This window comes from Ascaphus truei, chromosome 23 (genome assembly GCF_040206685.1).
Source record: "Ascaphus truei isolate aAscTru1 chromosome 23, aAscTru1.hap1, whole genome shotgun sequence".
Lineage (NCBI taxonomy): Eukaryota > Metazoa > Chordata > Amphibia > Anura > Ascaphidae > Ascaphus > Ascaphus truei.
In genome coordinates, this window is record NC_134505.1 from 6,806,971 (window position 1) to 6,814,470 (window position 7,500).

A 7,500-nucleotide genomic window follows, 5' to 3' on the forward strand; every position below is an offset into this window, starting at 1 on the left:
GTGGGACTGACCCTTTAACCCATTAAACACGTCCCTGTCATTAGGTCACTTTGCCCCTACGTGGGACTGACCCTTTATCCCATTAAACACGTCCCTGTCATTAGGTCACTTTGCCCCTACGTGGGACTGACCCTTTAACCCATTAAACTCGTCCCTGTCATTAGGTCACTTTGCCCCTACGTGGGACTGTCCATTTAACCCATTAAACACGCCCCTGTCATTAGGTCACTTTGCCCCTACGTGGGACCGACCCTTTAACCCATTAAACACGTCCCTGTCATTAGGTCACTTTGCCCCTACGTGGGACTGTCCCTTTATCCCATTAAACACGTCCCTGTCATTAGGTCACTTTGCTCCTACATGGGACCGACCCTTTAACCCATTAAACACGTCCCTGTCATTAGGTCACTTTGCTCCTATATGGGACCGACCCTTTAACCCATTAAACACGTCCCTGTCATTAGGTCACTTTGCCCCTACGTGGGACTGACCCTTTAACCCATTAAACACGTCCCTGTCATTAGGTCACTTTGCCCCTACGTGGGACTGACCCTTTAACCCATTAAACACGTCCCTGTCATTAGGTCACTTTGCCCCTACGTGGGACTGACCCTTTAACCCATTAAACAAGTCCCTGTCATTAGGTCACTTTGCCCCTACGTGGGACTGACCCTTTAACCCATTAAACAAGTCCCTGTCATTAGGTCCCTTTGCTCCTACATGGGACCGACCCTTTAACCCATTAAACACGTCCCTGTCATTAGGTCACTTTGCTCCTATATGGAGGCTGACCCTTTAACCCATTAAACACGTCCCTGTCATTAGGTCACTTTGCCCCTACGTGGGACTGACCCTTTAACCCATTAAACAAGTCCATGTCATTAGGTCACTTTGCCCCTACCTGGGACTGTCTCTTTAACCCATTAAACACGTCCCTGTCATTAGGTCACTTTGCCCCTACGTGGGACTGACCATTTAACCCATTAAACATGTCCCTGTCATTAGGTCACTTTGTCCCTACGTGGGACTGTCCCTTTAACCCATTACACACGTCCCTGTCATTAGGTCACTTTGCCCCTACGTGGGACTGACCCTTTAACCCATTAAACACGTCCCTGTCATTAGGTCACTTTGCCCCTACGTGGGACTAACCCTTTAACCCATTAAACACGCCCCTGTCATTAGGTCACTTTGCCCCTACGTGGGACTGACCCTTTAACCCATTAAACACGTCCCTGTCATTAGGTCACATTGCTCCTACGTGGGACTGACCCTTTAACCCATTACACACGTCCCTGTCATTAGGTCACTTTGCCCCTACGTGGGACTGTCCCTTTAACCCATTACACACGTCCCTGTCATTAGGTCACTTTGCCCCTACGTGGGACTGACCCTTTAACCCATTAAACATGCCCCTGTCATTAGGTCACTTTGCTCCTACGTGGGACTGACCCTTTAACCCATTAAACACGTCCCTGTCATTAGGTCACTTTGCCCCTACGTGGGACTGACCCTTTATCCCATTAAACACGTCCCTGTCATTAGGTCACTTTGCCCCTACGTGGGACTGACCCTTTAACCCATTAAACACGCCCCTGTCATTAGGTCACTTTGCCCCTACGTGGGACTGACCCTTCAACCCATTAAACACGTCCCTGTCACTAGGTCACTTTGCCCCTACGTGGGACTGACCCTTTATCCCATTAAACACGTCCCTGTCATTAGGTCACTTTGCCCCTACGTGGGACTGACCCTTTAACCCATTAAACACGTCCCTGTCATTAGGTCACTTTGCCCCTACGTGGGACTGACCCTTTATCCCATTAAACACGTCCCTGTCATTAGGTCACTTTGCCCCTACGTGGGACTGACCCTTTAACCCATTAAACACGTCCCTGTCATTAGGTCACTTTGCCCCTACGTGGGACTGACCCTTTAACCCATTAAACACGTCCCTGTCATTAGGTCACTTTGACCCTACGTGGGACTGACCCTTTAACCCATTAAACTCATCCCTGTCATTAGGTCACTTTGCCCCTATGTGGGACTGTCCCTTTAACCCATTATACGTGTCCCTGACATTAGGTCACTTTGCCCCTACGTGGGACTGACCCTTTAACCCATTAATCACGTCCCTGTCATTAGGTCACTTTGCCCCTCCGTGGGACTGACCCTTTAACCCATTAAACACGTCCCTGTCATTAGGTCACTTTGCCCCTACGTGGGACTGACCCTTTAACCCATTAAACTCGTCCCTGTCATTAGGTCACTTTGCCCCTACGTGGGACTGTCCATTTAACCCATTAAACACGCCCCTGTCATTAGGTCACTTTGCCCCTACGTGGGACCGACCCTTTAACCCATTAAACACGTCCCTGTCATTAGGTCACTTTGCCCCTACGTGGGACTGTCCCTTTATCCCATTAAACACGTCCCTGTCATTAGGTCACTTTGCTCCTACATGGGACCGACCCTTTAACCCATTAAACACGTCCCTGTCATTAGGTCACTTTGCTCCTATATGGGACCGACCCTTTAACCCATTAAACACGTCCCTGTCATTAGGTCACTTTGCCCCTACGTGGGACTGACCCTTTAACCCATTAAACACGTCCCTGTCATTAGGTCACTTTGCCCCTACGTGGGACTGACCCTTTAACCCATTAAACACGTCCCTGTCATTAGGTCACTTTGCCCCTACGTGGGACTGACCCTTTAACCCATTAAACAAGTCCCTGTCATTAGGTCACTTTGCCCCTACGTGGGACTGACCCTTTAACCCATTAAACAAGTCCCTGTCATTAGGTCCCTTTGCTCCTACATGGGACCGACCCTTTAACCCATTAAACACGTCCCTGTCATTAGGTCACTTTGCTCCTATATGGAGGCTGACCCTTTAACCCATTAAACACGTCCCTGTCATTAGGTCACTTTGCCCCTACGTGGGACTGACCCTTTAACCCATTAAACAAGTCCATGTCATTAGGTCACTTTGCCCCTACGTGGGACTGTCTCTTTAACCCATTAAACACGTCCCTGTCATTAGGTCACTTTGCCCCTACGTGGGACTGACCCTTTAACCCATTAAACATGTCCCTGTCATTAGGTCACTTTGTCCCTACGTGGGACTGACCCTTTAACCCATTACACACGTCCCTGTCATTAGGTCACTTTGCCCCTACGTGGGACTGACCCTTTAACCCATTAAACACGTCCCTGTCATTAGGTCACTTTGCCCCTACGTGGGACTAACCCTTTAACCCATTAAACACGCCCCTGTCATTAGGTCACTTTGCCCCTACGTGGGACTGACCCTTTAACCCATTAAACACGTCCCTGTCATTAGGTCACTTTGCTCCTACGTGGGACTGACCCTTTAACCCATTACACACGTCCCTGTCATTAGGTCACTTTGCCCCTACGTGGGACTGTCCCTTTAACCCATTACACACGTCCCTGTCATTAGGTCACTTTGCCCCTACGTGGGACTGACCCTTTAACCCATTAAACACGTCCCTGTCACTAGGTCACTTTGCCCCTACGTAGGGCTGTCTCTTTAACCCATTAAACACGTCCCTGTCATTAGGTCACTTTGCCCCTACGTGGGACTGTCCCTTTAACCCATTAAACACGTCCCTGTCATTAGGTCACTTTGCCCCTACGTGGGACTGTCCCTTTAACCCATTACACACGTCCCTGTCATTAGGTCACTTTGCCCCCACGTGGGACTGACCCTTTAACCCATTAAACACGTCCCTGTCATTAGGTCACTTTGCCCCTACGTGGGACTGACCCTTTAACCCATTAAACACGTCCCTGTCATTAGGTCACTTTGCCCCTACGTGGGACTGACCCTTTAACCCATTACACACGTCCCTGTCATTAGGTCACTTTTGCCCCTACGTGGGACTGTCCCTTTAACCCATTAAACACGTCCCTGTCATTAGGTCACTTTGCCCCTACGTGGGACTGTCCCTTTAACCCATTAAACACGTCCCTGTCATTAGGTCACTTTGCTCCTACATGGGACCGACCCTTTAACCCATTAAACACGTCCCTGTCATTAGGTCACTTTGCTCCTATATGGAGGCTGACCCTTTAACCCATTAAACACGTCCCTGTCATTAGGTCACTTTGCCCCTACGTGGGACTGACCCTTTAACCCATTAAACACGTCCCTGTCATTAGGTCACTTTGTCCCTACGTGGGACTGTCCCTTTAACCCATTACACACGTCCCTGTCATTAGGTCACTTTGCCCCTACGTGGGACTGACCCTTTAACCCATTAAACACGTCCCTGTCATTAGGTCACTTTGCCCCTACGTGGGACTGACCCTTTAACCCATTAAACACGCCCCTGTCATTAGGTCACTTTGCCCCTACGTGGGACTGACCCTTTAACCCATTAAAGACGTCCCTGTCATTAGGTCACTTTGCCCCTACGTGGGACTGACCCTTTAACCCATTAAACACGTCCCTGTCATTAGGTCACTTTGCTCCTACGTGGGACTGACCCTTTAACCCATTACACACGTCCCTGTCATTAGGTCACTTTGCCCCTACGTGGGACTGTCCCTTTAACCCATTACACACGTCCCTGTCATTAGGTCACTTTGCCGCTACGTGGGACTGACCCTTTAACCCATTAAACACGTCCCTGTCATTAGGTCACTTTGCCCCTACGTGGGACTGTCCCTTTAACCCATTAAACACGTCCCTGTCATTAGGTCACTTTGCCCCTACGTGGGACTGTCCCTTTAACCCCATTACACACGTCCCTGTCATTAGGTCACTTTGCCCCTACGTGGGACTGACCCTTTAACCCATTAAACACGTCCCTGTCATTAGGTCACTTTGCCCCTACGTGGGACTGACCCTTTAACCCATTAAACACATCCCTGTCATTAGGTCACTTTGCCCCTACGTGGGACTGACCCCTTTAACCCATTATACACGTCCCTGTCATTAGGTCACTTTGCCCCTACGTGGGACTGTCCCTTTAACCCATTAAACACGTCCCTGTCATTAGGTCACTTTGCCCCTACGTGGGACTGTCCCTTTAACCCATTAAACACGTCCCTGTCATTAGGTCACTTTGCTCCTACATGGGACCGACCCTTTAACCCATTAAACACGTCCCTGTCATTAGGTCACTTTGCCCCTACGTGGGACCGACCCTTTAACCCATTAAACACGTCCCTGTCATTAGGTCACTTTGCTCCTACATGGGACCGACCCTTTAACCCATTAAACACGTCCCTGTCATTAGGTCACTTTGCTCCTATATGGGACCGACCCTTTAACCCATTAAACACGTCCCTGTCATTAGGTCACTTTGACCCTACGTGGGACTGACCCTTTAACCCATTAAACACGTCCCTGTCATTAGGTCACTTTGCCCCTACGTGGGACTGTCCCTTTAACCCATTAAACACGTCCCTGTCATTAGGTCACTTTGCTCCTACATGGGACCGACCCTTTAACCCATTAAACACGTCCCTGTCATTAGGTCACTTTGCTCCTATATGGAGGCTGACCCTTTAACCCATTAAACACGTCCCTGTCATTAGGTCACTTTGCCCCTACGTGGGACTGACCCTTTAACCCATTAAACAAGTCCATGTCATTAGGTCACTTTGCCCCTACGTGGGACTGTCCCTTTAACCCATTAAACACGTCCCTGTCATTAGGTCACTTTGCCCCTACGTGGGACTGACCCTTTAACCCATTAAACACGTCCCTGTCATTAGGTCACTTTGCCCCTACGTGGGACTGACCCATTAAACAAGTCCCCGTCACTAGGTCACTTTGCCCCTACGTGGGACTGACCCTTTAACCCATTAAACAAGTCCCTGTCATTAGGTCACTTTGCCCCTACGTGGGACTGACCCTTTAACCCATTAAACACCTCCCTGTCATTAGGTCACTTTGTCCCTACGTGGGACTGTCCCTTTAACCCATTACACACGTCCCTGTCATTAGGTCACTTTGCCCCTACGTGGGCATGACCCTTTAACCCATTAAACACGTCCCTGTCATTAGGTCACTTTGCCCCTACGTGGGACTAACCCTTTAACCCATTAAACACGCCCCTGTCATTAGGTCACTTTGCCCCTATGTGGGACTGACCCTTTAACCCATTAAACACGTCCCTGTCATTAGGTCACTTTGCCCCTACGTGGGACTGACCCTTTAACCCATTAAACACGTCCCTGTCATTAGGTCACTTTGCTCCTACGTGGGACTGACCCTTTAACCCATTACACACGTCCCTGTCATTAGGTCACTTTGCCCCTACGTAGGGCTGTCCCTTTAACCCATTAAACACGTCCTGTCACTAGGTCACTTTGCCCCTACGTAGGGCTGTCCCTTTAACCCATTAACACGGTCCCTGTCATTAGGTCACTTTGCCCCCACGTGGGACTGTCCCTTTAACCCATTACACACGTCCTGTCATTAGGTCACTTTGCCCCCACGTGGGACTGACCCTTTAACCCATTAAACACGTCCTGTCATTAGGTCACTTTGCCCCACGTGGGACTGACCCTTTAACCCATTAAACACGTCCCTGTCATTAGGTCACTTTGCCCCTACGTGGGACTGACCCTTTAACCCATTAAACACGTCCTTGTCATTAGGTCACTTTGCCCCTACGTGGGACTGACCCTTTAACCATTAAACACGTCCCTGTCATTAGGTCACTTTGCCCCTACGTGGGACTGTCCCTTTAACCCATTAAACACGTCCTTGTCATTAGGTCACTTTGCCCCTACGTGGGACTGACCCTTTAACCCATTAACCACGCCCCTGTCATTAGGTCACTTTGCCCCTACGTGGGACTGCCACGCCCCTGTCATTAGGTCACTTTGCCCCTACGTGGGACTGCCACGCCCCTGTCAGTGGGCACAGGGAGAATCTCCGGTAGGGAAAGGATACCATCCACGTGCAGTATACGGACTCCCCAGGAGTGGGCGCTGGTGAGGACACTGCTGGCTGCTCTCCTGGGAGAGTATAGAAGAAGTCAGACACACAGACGAGCCCCCCCAGAGGGGGGCGGGGGGGGGGGGGAGAGGGAGACACACAGGGACGAGCCCATGGGGGGGGGGGGGGGGGGGGGGGGCTGATACAAGGACGGCTCTGCATGTACCTGGCTGCAGGTGGCTTTTTTCAGCAGCTCCTTTCCACGACTATAGTGAGCAGCTGAGGAGGGGGAGAGAGAGGGAGAGCGTAAGAGAGAGAGAGAGACAAAGGGGGGGGGGAGAGAGAGGGGGGGAGAGAGAGAGAGACAGGGGGGAGAGAGACAGGGGGGAGAGAGACAGGGGGGAGAGAGACAGGGGGGAGAGAGACAGGGGGGAGAGAGAGGGGGTGGGAGAGAGAGGGCGTGGGAGAGAGAGGGCGTGGGAGAGAGAGGGGGGCGGGAGAGAGAGGGAGGGAGAGAGACAAAGGGGGGGGGGGGAGGGGGGGGAGTGGGGAGAGAGAGGGGGGGAGAGAGAAAGGGG